At 38.3% G+C, this 15,000-nt stretch overlaps 12 non-coding genes and 1 pseudogene across 12 annotated transcripts; all 13 read left to right on the forward strand.

Moving 5' to 3' along the window:
- Positions 1-87: 87 nt before the first annotated feature.
- Positions 88-206, forward strand: LOC113089618 (uncharacterized; annotated as a pseudogene).
- Positions 207-720: 514 nt separating this feature from the next.
- Positions 721-839, forward strand: LOC113089605 (5S ribosomal RNA). The gene has a single exon (XR_003286583.1). It is a non-coding gene; the product is annotated as a 5S ribosomal RNA (ribosomal RNA).
- Positions 840-1,345: 506 nt separating this feature from the next.
- On the forward strand, positions 1,346-1,464 carry LOC113089614 (5S ribosomal RNA). The gene has a single exon (XR_003286592.1). It is a non-coding gene; the product is annotated as a 5S ribosomal RNA (ribosomal RNA).
- A 363-nt stretch (positions 1,465-1,827) lies between these two features.
- LOC113089598 (5S ribosomal RNA) lies at positions 1,828-1,946 on the forward strand. Its single transcript, XR_003286577.1, has one exon. It is a non-coding gene; the product is annotated as a 5S ribosomal RNA (ribosomal RNA).
- Positions 1,947-2,604: 658 nt separating this feature from the next.
- LOC113089610 (5S ribosomal RNA) lies at positions 2,605-2,723 on the forward strand. The gene has a single exon (XR_003286588.1). It is a non-coding gene; the product is annotated as a 5S ribosomal RNA (ribosomal RNA).
- A 363-nt stretch (positions 2,724-3,086) lies between these two features.
- On the forward strand, positions 3,087-3,205 carry LOC113089612 (5S ribosomal RNA). Its single transcript, XR_003286590.1, has one exon. It is a non-coding gene; the product is annotated as a 5S ribosomal RNA (ribosomal RNA).
- A 506-nt stretch (positions 3,206-3,711) lies between these two features.
- On the forward strand, positions 3,712-3,830 carry LOC113089615 (5S ribosomal RNA). The gene has a single exon (XR_003286593.1). It is a non-coding gene; the product is annotated as a 5S ribosomal RNA (ribosomal RNA).
- Positions 3,831-4,613: 783 nt separating this feature from the next.
- LOC113089599 (5S ribosomal RNA) lies at positions 4,614-4,732 on the forward strand. The gene has a single exon (XR_003286578.1). It is a non-coding gene; the product is annotated as a 5S ribosomal RNA (ribosomal RNA).
- Positions 4,733-5,095: 363 nt separating this feature from the next.
- On the forward strand, positions 5,096-5,214 carry LOC113089613 (5S ribosomal RNA). Its single transcript, XR_003286591.1, has one exon. It is a non-coding gene; the product is annotated as a 5S ribosomal RNA (ribosomal RNA).
- Positions 5,215-5,725: 511 nt separating this feature from the next.
- On the forward strand, positions 5,726-5,844 carry LOC113089600 (5S ribosomal RNA). The gene has a single exon (XR_003286579.1). It is a non-coding gene; the product is annotated as a 5S ribosomal RNA (ribosomal RNA).
- Positions 5,845-7,981: 2,137 nt separating this feature from the next.
- Positions 7,982-8,100, forward strand: LOC113089608 (5S ribosomal RNA). Its single transcript, XR_003286586.1, has one exon. It is a non-coding gene; the product is annotated as a 5S ribosomal RNA (ribosomal RNA).
- A 362-nt stretch (positions 8,101-8,462) lies between these two features.
- LOC113089603 (5S ribosomal RNA) lies at positions 8,463-8,581 on the forward strand. The gene has a single exon (XR_003286581.1). It is a non-coding gene; the product is annotated as a 5S ribosomal RNA (ribosomal RNA).
- A 905-nt stretch (positions 8,582-9,486) lies between these two features.
- LOC113089621 (5S ribosomal RNA) lies at positions 9,487-9,605 on the forward strand. Its single transcript, XR_003286597.1, has one exon. It is a non-coding gene; the product is annotated as a 5S ribosomal RNA (ribosomal RNA).
- The last annotated feature ends 5,395 nt before the right edge of the window (positions 9,606-15,000 follow it).

Raw genomic sequence — 15,000 nt, forward strand, 5'->3', positions numbered from 1 at the left:
TTTTGGGTTTTCTTTCCTACTTATATAATGTACTGGGCGAGTAGATTGGCTGATCTTTAAATAGCCTTCTCTTTGCAGCAGTCTTCGCTTAACGGCCATATCAGCCTGGCTATGCCCGATCTCGTCTGATCTCGGAAGTTAAGCAAGTTTGGGCCTGGTTAGTACTTGGATGGGAGACCGCCTGGGAATACCAGGTACTGTAAGCTTTTTGGAAAATTTTCACTTAGTATATAATAATTTTGCTAAAAAATAGAGTCAATGCCGATCTCTGAATATAAGCAGGTTTGGGCCAGGTTAGTACATGGATGGGAGACTGCCTGGGAATACCAGGTGCTTTAAATTTTTGATATTTTTCACGAATTATATAATAATCTTGTGCAAAAAAAAAAAAAAAAAAAAAAAAAAAGAGTCAATGCCCGATCTCTGAATCTTAGCAGGTTTAGGTCTGGTTAGTACTTGGTTGAAAGACCGCCTAGGAATACCAGGTGCTTAAAGCTTTCGGAATTTTTTCACTTAGTATATAATAAATTTGGCAAAAAATAGAGTCAATGCCCGATCTCTAAATTTTAGCAGGTTTAGGTTCTGGTTAGTTCTTGGATGAGAGACCGCCTAGAAATACTAGGTGCTTTAAGCTTTTGGGTTTTCTTTTCCTACTTATATAATGTAGTGGCGAGTAGATTGGCTGATCTTTTAAATAGCATTCTCTTTGCAGCAGTCTTCGCTTACGGCCATACCAGCCTGGCTATGCCCGATCTCGTCTGATCTCGGAAGCTAAGCAGGTTTGGACCTGGTTAGTACTTGGATGGGAGACCGCCTGGGAATACCAGGTACTGTAAGCTTTTTGGAAATTTTTCACTTAGTATATAATAATTTTGCTAAAAAATAGAGTCAATGCCCGATCTCTGAATATAAGCAGGTTTGGGCCAGGTTAGTACATGGATGGGAGACTGCCTGGGAATACCAGGTGCTTTAAATTTTTGGATATTTTTCACGAATTATATAATAATCTTGCAAAAAAAAAAAAAAAAAAAAAAGAGTCAATGCCCAATCTCTGAATCTTAGCAGGTTAAGGTATGGTTAGTACTTGGTTGAAAGACCGCCTAGGAATACCAGGTGCTTAAAGCTTTTGGAATTTTTTCACTTAGTATATAATAAATTTGGCAAAAAATAGAGTCAATGCCCGATCTCTAAATTATAGCAGGTTTAGGTCTGGTTAGTACTTGGATGAGAGACCGCCTAGGAATACTAGGTGCTTTAAGTTTTTGGGTTTACTTTCCTACTTATATAATGTACTGGCGAGTAGATTGGCTGATCTTTAAATAGCATTCTCTTTGCAGCAGTCTTCGCTTGCGGACATACCAGCCTGGCTATGCCTGATCTCGTCTGATCTCGGAAGCTAAGCAGGTTTGGGCCTGGTTAGTACTTGGATGGGAGACCGCCTGGGAATACCAGGTACTGTAAGCTTTTTGGAAATTTTTCACTTAGTATATAATAATTTTGCCAAAAAATAGAGTCAATGCCCGATCTCTGAATATAAGCAGGTTTGGGCCAGGTTAGTACATGGATGGGAGACTGCCTGGGAATACCAGGTGCTTTAAATTTTTGGATATTTTTCACGAATTATATAATAATCTTGCAAAAAAAGAAAAAAGAGTCAATGCCCGATCTCTGAATTTTTAGCAGGTTTAGGTCTAGTTAGTACTTGGATGAGAGACCGCCAAGGAATAGCAGGTGCTTTAAGCTTTTGGGTTTTCTTTCCTACTTATATAATGTACTGGCGAGTAGATTGGCTGATCTTTAAATAGCCTTCTCTTTGCAGCAGTCTTCGCTTACGGCCATACCAGCCTGGCAATGCCCGATCTCGTCTGATCTCGGAAGTTAAGCAGGTTTGGGCCTGGTTAGTACTTGGATGGGAGACCGCCTGGGAATACCAGGTACTGTAAGCTTTTTGAAAATTTTTCACTTAGTATATAATAATTTTGCAAAAAATAGAGTCAATGCCCGATCTCTGAATATAAGCAGGTTTGGGCCAGGTTAGTACATGGATGGGAGACTGCCTGGGAATACCAGGTGCTTTAAATTTTTGGATATTTTTCACGAATTATATAATAATCTTGCAAAAAAAGAAAAAAGAGTCAATGCCCGATCTCTGAATATAAGCAGGTTTGGGCCAGGTTAGTACATGGATGGCAGACTGCCTGGGAATACCAGGTGCTTTAAATTTTTGGATATTTTTCACGAATTATATAATAATCTTGCAAAAAAAAAAAAAAAAAGAAAAAAAAGAAAAAAGAGTCAATGCCCGATCTCTGAATCTTAGCAGGTTTAGGTCTGGTTAGTACTTGGTTGAAAGACCGCCTAGGAATACCAGGTGCTTAAAGCTTTTGGAATTTTTTCACTTACTATATAATAAATTTGGCAAAAAAATAGAGTCAATGCCCGATCTCTAAATTTTAGCAGGTTTAGGTCTGGTTAGTTCTTGGATGAGAGACAGCCTAGGAATACTAGGTGCTTTAAGCTTTTGGGTTTTCTTTCCAACTTATATAATGTACTGGCGAGTAGATTGGCTGATCTTTAAATAGCATTCTCTTTGCAGCAGTCTTCGCTTACGGCCATACCAGCCTGGCTATGCCCGATCTCGTCTGATCTCGGAAGCTAAGCAGGTTTGGGCCTGGTTAGTACTTGGATGGGAGACCGCCTGGGAATACCAGGTGCTGTAAGCATTTTGGAAATTTTTGACTTAGTATGTAATAATTTTGCCAAAAAATAGAGTCAATGCCCGATCTCTGAATATAAGCAGGTTTGGGACAGGTTAGTACATGGATGGGAGACCGCCTGGGAATACCAGGTACTGTAAGCTTTTTGGAAATTTTTCACTTAGTATATAATAATTTTGCCAAAAAAGAAAAAAGAGTCAATGCCCGATCTCTGAATTTTAGCAGGTTTAGGTCTAGTTTGTACTTGGATGAGAGACCGCCAAGTAATAGCAGGTGCTTTAAGCTTTTGGGTTTTCTTTCCTACCCATATAATGTACTGGCGAGTAGATTGGCTGATCTTTAAATAGCCTTCTCTTTGCAGCAGTCTTCGCTTACGGCCATATCAGCCTGGCTATGCCCGATCTCGTCTGATCTCGGAAGTTAAGCAAGTTTGGGCCTGGTTAGTACTTGGATGGGAGACCGCCTGGGAATACCAGGTACTGTAAGCTTTTTGGAAATTTTTCACTTAGTATATAATAATTTTGCTAAAAAATAGAGTCAATGCCCGATCTCTGAATATAAGCAGGTTTGGGCCAGGTTAGTACATGGATGGGAGACTGCCTGGGAGTACCAGGTGCTTTAAATTTTTTGATATTTTTCACGAATTACATAATAATCTTGCAAAAAAAAAAAAAAAAAAAAAAGAGACAATGCCCAATCTCTTAATCTTAGCAGGTTAATGTATGGTTAGTACTTGGTTGAAAGACCGCCTAGGAATACCAGGTGCTTAAAGCTTTTGGAATTTTTTCACTTAGTATATAATAAATTTGGCAAAAAATAGAGTCAATGCCCGATCTCTAAATTTTAGCAGGTTTAGGTCTGGTTAGTACTTGGATGAGAGACCGCCTAGGAATACTAGGTGCTTTAAGTTTTTGGGTTTTCTTTCCTACTTATATAATGTACTGGCGAGTAGATTGGCTGATCTTTAAATAGCATTCTCTTTGCAGCAGTCTTCGCTTGCGGACATACCAGCCTGGCTATGCCTGATCTCGTCTGATCTCGGAAGCTAAGCAGGTTTGGGCCTGGTTAGTACTTGGATGGGAGACCGCCTGGGAATACCAGGTACTGTAAGCTTTTTGGAAATTTTTCACTTAGTATATAATAATTTTGCCAAAAAATAGAGTCAATGCCCGATCTCTGAATATAAGCAGGTTTGGGCCAGGTTAGTACATGGATGGGAGACTTCCTGGGAATACCAGGTGCTTTAAATTTTTGGATATTTTTCACGAATTATATAATAATCTTGCAAAAAAAAAAAAAAAAAAAAAGAGACAATGCCCAATCTCTGAATCTTAGCAGGTTAAGGTATGGTTAGTACTTGGTTGAAAGACCGCCTAGGAATACCAGGTGCTTAAAGCTTTTGGAATTTTTTCACTTAGTATATAATAAATTTGGCAAAAAATAGAGTCAATGCCCGATCTCTAAATTATAGCAGGTTTAGGTCTGGTTAGTACTTGGATGGGAGACCGCCTGGGAATACCAGGTACTGTAAGCTTTTTGGAAATTTTTCACTTAGTATATAATAATTTTGCCAAAAAATAGAGTCAATGCCCGATCTCTGAATATAAGCAGGTTTGGGCCAGGTTAGTACATGGATGGGAGACTGCCTGGGAATACCAGGTGCTTTAAATTTTTGGATATTTTTCACGAATTATATAATAATCTTGCAAAAAAAGAAAAAAGAGTCAATGCCCGATCTCTGAATTTTAGCAGGTTTAGGTCTAGTTAGTACTTGGATGAGAGACCGCCAAGGAATAGCAGGTGCTTTAAGTTTTTGGGTTTTCTTTCCTACTTATATAATGTACTGGCGAGTAGATTGGCTGATCTTTAAATAGCATTCTCTTTGCAGCAGTCTTCGCTTACGGCCATACCAGCCTGGCTATGCCCGATCTCGTCTGATCTCGGAAGCTAAGCAGGTTTGGGCCTGGTTAGTACTTGGATGGGAGACCGCCTGGGAATACCAGGTACTGTAAGCTTTTTGGAAATTTTTCACTTAGTGTATAATAATTTTGCTAAAAATTAGAGTCAATGCCCGATCTCTGAATATAAGCAGGTTTGGGACAGGTTAGTACATGGATGGGAGACCGCCTGGGAATACCAGGTACTGTAAGCTTTTTGGAAATTTTTCACTTAGTATATAATAATTTTGCCAAAAAAGAAAAAAGAGTCAATGCCCGATCTCTGAATTTTAGCAGGTTTAGGTCTAGTTTGTACTTGGATGAGAGACCGCCAAGTAATAGCAGGTGCTTTAAGCTTTTGGGTTTTCTTTCCTACTTATATAATGTACTGGCGAGTAGATTGGCTGATCTTTAAATAGCCTTCTCTTTGCAGCAGTCTTCGCTTACGGCCATATCAGCCTGGCTATGCCCGATCTCGTCTGATCTCGGAAGTTAAGCAAGTTTGGGCCTGGTTAGTACTTGGATGGGAGACCGCCTGGGAATACCAGGTACTGTAAGCTTTTTGGAAATTTTTCACTTAGTATATAATAATTTTGCTAAAAAATAGAGTCAATGCCCGATCTCTGAATATAAGCAGGTTTGGGCCAGGTTAGTACATGGATGGGAGACTGCCTGGGAATACCAGGTGCTTTAAATTTTTTGATATTTTTCACGAATTATATAATAATCTTGCAAAAAAAAAAAAAAAAAAAAAAAAAAAGAGTCAATGCCCGATCTCTGAATCTTAGCAGGTTTAGGTCTGGTTAGTACTTGGTTGAAAGACCGCCTAGGAATACCAGGTGCTTAAAGCTTTCGGAATTTTTTCACTTAGTATATAATAAATTTGGCAAAAAATAGAGTCAATGCCCGATCTCTAAATTTTAGCAGGTTTAGGTCTGGTTAGTTCTTGGATGAGAGACCGCCTAGGAATACTAGGTGCTTTAAGCTTTTGGGTTTTCTTTCCTACTTATATAATGTAGTGGCGAGTAGATTGGCTGATCTTTAAATAGCATTCTCTTTGCAGCAGTCTTCGCTTACGGCCATACCAGCCTGGCTATGCCCGATCTCGTCTGATCTCGGAAGCTAAGCAGGTTTGGACCTGGTTAGTACTTGGATGGGAGACCGCCTGGGAATACCAGGTGCTGTAAGCATTTTGGAAATTTTTGAATAGTATGTAATAATTTTGCCAAAAAATAGAGTCAATGCCCGATCTCTGAATATAAGCAGGTTTGGGCCAGGTTAGTACATGGATGGGAGACAGCCTGGGAATACCAGGTGCTTTAAATTTTTGGATATTTTTCACGAATTATATACAGTTTTGTTCAAAATAATAGCAGTACAATGTGACTAACCAGAATAATCAAGGTTTTTCGTATATTTTTTTATTGCTACGTGGCAAACAAGTTACCAGTAGGTTCAGTAGATTCTCAGAAAACAAATGAGACCCAGCATTCATGATATGCACGCTCTTAAGGCTGTGCAATTGGGCAATTAGTTGAATTAGTTGAAAGGGGTGTGTTCAAAAAAATAGCAGTGTGGCATTCAATCACTGAGGTCATCAATTTTGTGAAGAAACAGGTGTGAATCAGGTGGCCCCTATTTAAGGATGAAGCCAACACTTGCTGAACATGCATTTGAAAGCTGAGGAAAATGGGTCGTTCAAGACATTGTTCAGAAGAATAGCGTACTTTGATTAAAAAGTTGATTAGAGAGGGGAAAACCTATAAAGAGGTGCAAAAAATGATAGGCTGTTCAGCTAAAATGATCTCCAATGCCTTAAAATGGAGAGCAAAACCAGAGAGACGTGGAAGAAAACGGAAGACAACCATCAAAATGGATAGAAGAATAACCAGAATGGCAAAGGCTCAGCCAATGATCACCTCCAGGATGATCAAAGACAGTCTGGAGTTACCTGTAAGTACTGTGACAGTTAGAAGACGTCTGTGTGAAGCTAATCTATTTTCAAGAATCCCCCGCAAAGTCCCTCTGTTAAAAAAAAGGCATGTGCAGAAGAGGTTACAATTTGCCAAAGAACACATCAACTGGCCTAAAGAGAAATGGAGGAACATTTTGTGGACTGATGAGAGTAAAATTGTTCTTTTTGTGTCCAAGGGCCACAGGCAGTTTGTGAGACGACCCCCAAACTCTGAACTCAAGCCACAGTACACAGTGAAGACAGTGAAGCATGGAGGTGCAAGCATCATGATATGGGCATGTTTCTCCTACTATGGTGTTGGGCCTATTTATCGCATACCAGGGATCATGGATCAGTTTGCATATGTTAAAATACTTGAAGAGGTCATGTTGCCCTATGCTGAAGAGGACATGCCCTTGAAATGGTTGTTTCAACAAGACAATGACCCAAAACACACTAGTAAACGGGCAAAGTCTTGGTTCCAAACCAACAAAATTAATGTTATGGAGTGGCCAGCCCAATCTCCAGACCTTAATCCAATTGAGAACTTGTGGGGTGATATCAAAAATGCTGTTTCTGAAGCAAAACCAAGAAATGTGAATGAATTGTGGAATGTTGTTAAAGAATCATGGAGTGGAATAACAGCTGAGAGGTGCCACAAGTTGGTTGACTCCATGCCACACAGATGTCAAGCAGTTTTAAAAAACTGTGGTCATACAACTAAATATTAGTTTAGTGATTCACAGGATTGCTAAATCCCAGAAAAAAAAAATGTTTGTACAAAATAGTTTTGAGTTTGAACAATCAAAGGTAGACACTGCTATTTTTTTGAACACACCCCTTTCAACTAATTGCCCAATTGCACAGCCTTAAGAGCGTGCATATCATGAATGCTGGGTCTTGTTTGTTTTCTGACAATCTACTGAACCTACTGGTAACTTGTTTGCCACGTAGCAATAAAAAATATACTAAAAACCTTGATTATTCTGGTTAGTCACATTGTACTGCTATTATTTTGAACAATACTGTAATAATCTTGCAAAAAAAAAAAAAAAAAAAAAAGAGTCAATGCCCAATCTCTGAATCTTAGCAGGTTAAGGTATGGTTAGTACTTGGTTGAAAGACCGCCTAGGAATACCAGGTGCTTAAAGCTTTTGGAATTTTTTCACTTAGTATATAATAAATTTGGCAAAAAATAGAGTCAATGCCCGATCTCTAAATTATAGCAGGTTTAGGTCTGGTTAGTACTTGGATGAGAGACCGCCTAGGAATACTAGGTGCTTTAAGTTTTTGGGTTTACTTTCCTACTTATATAATGTACTGGCGAGTAGATTGGCTGATCTTTAAATAGCCTTCTCTTTGCAGCAGTCTTCGCTTACGGCCATACCAGCCTGGCTATGCCTGATCTCGTCTGATCTCGGAAGCTAAGCAGGTTTGGGCCTGGTTAGTACTTGGATGGGAGACCGCCTGGGAATACCAGGTACTGTAAGCTTTTTGGAAATTTTTGACTTAGTATGTAATAATTTTGAAAAAAAATAGAGTCAATGCACGATCTCTGAATATAAGCAGGTTTGGGCCAGGTTAGTACATGGATGGGAGACTGCCTGGGAATACCAGGTGCTTTAAATTTTTGGATATTTTTCACAAATTATATAATAATCTTGCAAATAAAGAAAAAAGAGTCAATGCCCGATCTCTGAATTTTAGCAGGTTTAGGTCTAGTTAGTACTTGGATGAGAGACCGCCAAGGAATAGCAGGTGCTTTAAGCTTTTGGGTTTTCTTTCCTACTTATATAATGTACTGGCGAGTAGATTGGCTGATCTTTAAATAGCCTTCTCTTTGCAGCAGTCTTCGCTTACGGCCATACCAGCCTGACTATGTCCGATCTCGTCTGATCTCGGAAGTTAAGCAGGTTTGGGCCTGGTTAGTACTTGGATGGGAGACCGCCTGGGAATACCAGGTACTGTAAGCTTTTTGGAAATTTTTCACTTAGTATATAATAATTTTGCTAAAAAATAGAGTCAATGCCCGATCTCTGAATATAAGCAGGTTTGGGCCAGGTTAGTACATGGATGGGAGACTGCCTGGGAATACCACATGCTTTAAATTTTTGGAATTTTTTCACTTAGAATATAATAAATTTGGCAAAAAATAGAGTCAATGCCCGATCTCTGAATCTTAGCAGGTTAAGGTCTGGTTAGTACTTGAATGAGAGACCACCAAGAAATACCAGGTGCTTTAAGCTTTTGGAATTTTTTCACTTAGTATATAATAAATTTGGCAAAAAATAGAGTCAATGCCCAATCTCTGAATCTTAGCAGGTTAAGGTCTGGTTAGTACTTGAATGAGAGACCGCCAAGGAATACCAGGTGCTTTAAATGTTTGGAATTTTTTCACTTAGTATATAATAAATTTGGCAAAACATAGAGTCAATGCCTGATCTCTGAATATAAGCAGGTTTAAGCCAGGTTAGTACATGGATGGGAGACTGCCTGGGAATACCAGGTGCTTTAAATTTTTGGATATTTTTCACAAATTATATAATAATTTTGCAAAAAAAGAAAAAAGAGTCAATGCCCGATCTCTGAATATAAGCAGGTTTGGGCCAGGTTAGCACATGGATGGGAGACTGCCTGGGAATACCAGGTGCTTTAAATTTTTGGATATTTTTCACGAATTATATAATAATCTTGCAAAAAATAGAGTCAATGCCCGATCTCTAAATTTTAGCAGGTTTAGGTCTGGTTAGTACTTGGATGAGAGACCGCCTAGGAATACTAGGTGCTTTAAGCTTTTGGGTTTTCTTTCCTACTTATATAATGTACTGGCGAGTAGATTGGCTGATCTTTAAATAGCATTCTCTTTGCAGCAGTCTTCGCTTATGGCCATACCAGCCTGGCTATGCCCGATCTCGTCTGATCTCGGAAGCTAAGCAGGTTTGGGCCTGGTTAGTACTTGGATGGGAGACCGCCTGGGAATACCAGGTGCTGTAAGCATTTTGGAAATTTTTGACTTAGTATGTAATAATTTTGCCAAAAAATAGAGTCAATGCCCGATCTCTGAATATAAGCAGGTTTGGGCCAGGTTAGTACATGGATGGGAGACAGCCTGGGAATACCAGGTGCTTTAAATTTTTGGATATTTTTCACGAATTATATAATAATCTTGCAAAAAAAAAAAAAAAAGAGGCAATGCCCAATCTCTGAATCTTAGCAGGTCTAGGTCTGGTTAGTACTTAGATGAGAGACCGCCAAGGAATACCAGGTGCTTTAAGCTTTTGGGTTTTCTTTCCTACTTATATAATGTACTGGCGAGTAGATTGGCTGATCTTTAAATAGCCTTCTCTTTGCAGCAGTCTTCGCTTACGGCCATACCAACCTGAGGGCACTAGAGAGCTACAGGAAGTGTGGGCTGCAGTAGGGAGAGGAAGGCTCTCCTCCATTTTGTTTTTTCAGTTTGTGTTTGTTTGTAAGTTGTTTTTGGACTTTAGTTCAGTTTTTTTGTGTTTTTCAGTTTTAAACCACCTAACAGCAGCTTTTTGCTGGCTGAAAGGTGGTTTCTTTGTTTTTTTTGTTTGTTTTTTTTTCTCTTAAAATGGACGGATTAATGGATCACGACACAGGACCGGCTGGAGAGACACGCATGGCAAACGACACTGGACTGGTTGGAGAGAGACGTATGGCAAACGACACTGGATTGGCTGGAGAGAGACGCATGGCAAACGATAATGGACTGGCTGGAGAGAGACACATGGCAAACGATACTGGATTTGGCGGAGAGACACGATCAGTAAATGTCACTGGACTGGGAAATCGACTACGAGCTGGGAATGGAAATAACCAAGGTACGGTGGACAAAGTTCTTGAGAGAAAATATCTAAAGGAGGCTACAGTGATTGTGAACGTAGAGAATGTGATTGAGGTGAGAGCAGAGGATATCATCAAGGCTGTATCAAAACAATGTGGACACAGGAAAATCCTGGCACTAAGGCCAAGACAAGGAAAAGAATATGAATTAACAATGGAGAAAGAAGAAACGTGACAAACTGATTGATGGACTGATGATAAAAGGAGTGAACTGTGAGGTAAAAAATTTGCAAAACAGAGATTATGTTGTTTCCTTCATGCACCTGCCCGTCTATATTGATGACAAAGAAATTATAGGTAAATTGGAAGGATGGGGAGTTAATCCCATTTCACAGATAAAAAGAAGATGTTACCCGGGCACTGACATAGAAGACGGAACAAGGTTCCTAAAAGTGAGATTCCCCAATGATGTTGCATCTTTGCCATATAGCACAAAGCTGGAAACAGCAGAAGGGCAGCAGTATTTTAGGGTGATGCACAGCCATCAGGTGAAGACCTGTAGGCTGTGCATGAGCCCTGGACACTTGCTGAAAGACTGCCCAGATTTTAAGTGCCGGAAGTGCGAGGAGAGGGGACATTTTGCAAGAGATTGCAATGCTGTCAGATGCCCAGGGTGTCAAGAAGTTTTAAATAAATGTGAATGTTGGATGGAAAGAGAGGAAGGAGGTATGGAACTTCAGTTGGACGGACAGGTGCATGAAGGAAACAGCGAGGTGGAAAGAGAAACTGATGAAGGACAAGAGGAAGGCGGATTGCAACAAGAAGAAACAGAAGGAGGAGCGAGCAACAGAGAGGAAGAAGGAGAAAAAGTAAATGATGCAGACGAGGAGCATACAACAGAACAGGACACCCAATGGACGGAAATGGAAATATCGGACAGTTTTAAAAATCTTTTAGATGGCATGGACAGAGATGGACATAGAATGGATGATCAAAACAAAGAAATGGACAGTGGAGGAGAAACGAGGATGGATAACATGGAAAAAGACAGAGAGGGGAGAGGACAAATAAGAAGGCGAACATAAAACCAAATGTGGAAAGGTAAAACCAAATGTGGAAAATGCTAGAAAAAAGATAATGACAATGGGCGGAGTGAAAATTGTAAACAGATATGAAGTGTTAAGTGGGTTGGAGGGAGAAGATGGAAAGTAATGTTTGTTATGTATTTATTTTTCTTTTTAATGGTTTTAAATTGTGTTACTTTTAATGCAAGGGGACTGATGGACATGGGTAAATTTGAAAAAGTGAAGGAAAAATGCCAAGGCGAAGATGTTATTGTTTTACAAGAAACAAATTGGAAAGAGAGTGTGATGGAGGACTATGAAAAGAAATGGGAAGGGGATATTTTATGTAACAATGGGGATGGAAGGCTTGGAAGAGGAGTGGCTTTTTTAATAAGGAAAGATGTTTTTAATTCAAGTAGGGTAGTGTATAAAGATAAGATGGGGAAATGTATGGTGGTTGAAGTAAATTGTGAAGGACGTGAACTGATTTTAGTCAATGTACATGCGCCAACAGAGGAGAAGGAAAAGAAAGATTTTTTTTATGTTTTAAGAAATATCATAAACAAGTATACGGAAGTAATAATGATAGGGGATTTTAACACAGTTTTTAGTAAACAAGACATGGCAGAAGGAATGGTTTTTAAAAATGACAAGGGGAGAAAAGAATTAAAAGCATTAATGGGAGAAAAGGATATCATCGATGTGTGGAGAGAAAGAAATGAAAAGATAAAAGAATTTTCAAGGAGGCAAATAGTGGGGCAGTTTGTGTGTGAAACAAGAATAGACTTTATTTTATGTACAAGAAATGTGGAGAATTTTATAAAAAAGATTAAGCATGAAGAAACAAGTTTTAGCGATCACAAGTTTTTATTTTTTAAAGTAGACTGGAGTAAAGTGCAAAGAGGGCCGGGAGTCTGGATTTTAAATACAGAGGTTTTAAAGAATGAAGATTATGTTTTAAGTATAAAGGAAATAATTGAAAAGGAAAAAGAAAATGAAATGTATAGTGAGGATAAGCGAATGTGGTGGGAGAACGTGAAATATCTGGTAAAAAAGTTTACAATAACATATTGCAAATTAATTAATAAATGTAAGAAAAATAAGGAAAGAGAGCTAAGACAAAACTTAAATGAGGAACTGGATAAGGCAGAAAAAAGCATAGAGAAAATAAAAGAAATAGAAGGTAGACTGAAGGAAATGGAAGAGGAGAAATATGAAGCTGCAAGATTAAGAAGCAAAGCAAAATATACAGTGGAGGGGGAGAAGTGCACATAATTTTTCTTTGATCTAGAGAAAAGAAAAGGGAAAGCAGACATGATTAAAGAAATAAGGGGCAAAAATGGGAGAATAGTAGAAGAAAATGCAGACATTTTAGAGGAAATAAAATCATATTATGAGAACTTATTCTGTACAGAGGGGGTAAAAGAAGGAGAAAAAGTGGAATTACTGAAGCAAATAAAAGCCAGAGTAGGAGAAGTGGATAGACAAGAGTGTGATGATGAAGTAAGAGAAGAAGAAATAAAAAGAGCAATATTTGGGTTAAACAAGAGGAAAAGTCCATGGATAGATGGGTTGGGGAGTGAGTTTTACATTGTTTTTAAAGATGTTTTAACAACTATCTTAAAAGAAGTATTTGACGAGGTTTTTAGGAAAGGTGAGATGAACGAAAGGATGGGAATGGGATTAATGAAGCTGATATATAAAAGGAAAGGAGACAAAGTGGAGTTAAAGAATTATAGGCCTATAACAATGCAGATTTAAAGATTTTATCAAAAATTTTAGCTAACAGATTAAAAGAAGTGATGCCCACAATAATTCAAACAAACCAAGCTTACAGTATAAAAGGAAGAGACATTGCAGATACAACAATGAGCATAAAAGATACCATAAGATATATTAATGAAAAGAAGAAAGATGGTTTTATAATCAGTTTGTACTTTGAGAAGGCTTTTGACAGGGTAGAGCATGATTTTTTATTTGGGGTTTTGAATACTTTTGGTTTTGGACGGAATTTTATTAAATGGGTTAAGATTTTATATAAAGGTGCTGTAACGAGAGTTAAATGTAATGGGTTTTTAACAGAGTGTTTTAAATTAACAAGATCAATTAGACAGGGCTGCCCGTTGTCGGCACTTTTATATGCTTTAGTTGCGGAACCACTTGGGTTAATGGTAGAACAGGAAGGGAGAATAAAAGGAATAGGCATAGAGGGAGGAGAGAATAAAATATTTCAATACGCTGATGATACTACGCTATTGCTGCAAGATTTGTTGAGTGTAAGGGAAGCGATGAAAATAGTACAATCATTTTGCAGGGGATCTGGGGCTAAAGTGAATGAGGATAAAATGGTATACATGAGATTTGGGCGAAGTGAGGTTTTAACTGGGCACTTTAATTTTAAGGAAATGAATGAAATAAAGATTTTAGGTGTTTTAATGGGGAGGGATGAAACCAAAGCAGAAGGAATTATGTGGGAGGAGATGTTAGGAGGGATCGAGAGAAGGTTTAATTTTTGGAGATTAATGTCCTTAACTTTGAAGGGGAGGGTTTTAATTTTGAATGTTTTAATGGTTTCTAAGTTATGACATATTTTATATGTGGCTTCAATGCCGTTGTGGACAGAAAAAAGGCTGAAAAAATGTTTTTTTGATTTTTTATGGGAAGGAAAGCCACCGAGAATTGCATATAACACTTTAATAGGAGCAATGGGGAAGGGGGGGCTAGGGCTAATGGACGTGGAGCAAAGAAAGAACAGTTTAAGGGTGAAAATCATAAGCAAATATCTAGATGAAGGAAATAAAGCAGCATGGAAAAGAACAATGGGGCATTTTTTAAACAAGTGTAGTCATTTTAATCTGGGGGACAACATTTTATGGATGAAAACAAAAAATTGGATGACGGAGGGGATGCCAGAATTTTATAGAGAACTGATGGGAGCATGGGGAAAATTTTTAGATAATGTGCATTTTGAGCCACAAGGTAGAGAGAACATTTTAAATCAGCCTTTATTCTTAAATAACTGCATTTTAAATCAAGGGAAGCAGGTTTTTTTAAGAAGTGGTGGGATGTGGGAATCCTGAAAGTCAGAGATGTTTTATATGAATTCAAAGAGGGGTTTTTACCAGTTCAATACATTGTGGATGTGATGGAGGAGGCAAAGGAGGATTATACCAGACAAGAGATTACAAACAAATATGATTTAATTAAGAATGCTATACCTAAAGAATGGATAAAGAGAATTGAAAATATGGAAGAAGAAGATCAAGGAAAAGATGTGTATGTAAATATGGGGGGGAAATTGTGTGCTTTTTAAAGAATGTAAAGTGAAAATGTTTCATTGTTTTTTTAGAGATGTGGTTTTCAAGAAACCTGTTGTAAATAAATATAGGCTACGGATGTTCAATGATGTAACAGAAGAAAAAATATGGGGGAATATAAAGGGGAAAATTGTACAGACTAAACTGGAGAATATGGAATATTTTATCAGAAACAAAGCAGTGTTCACAGACGTAATTTTAAGC

Source organism: Carassius auratus, unplaced genomic scaffold (genome assembly GCF_003368295.1).
Source record: "Carassius auratus strain Wakin unplaced genomic scaffold, ASM336829v1 scaf_tig00050489, whole genome shotgun sequence".
NCBI lineage: Eukaryota > Metazoa > Chordata > Actinopteri > Cypriniformes > Cyprinidae > Carassius > Carassius auratus.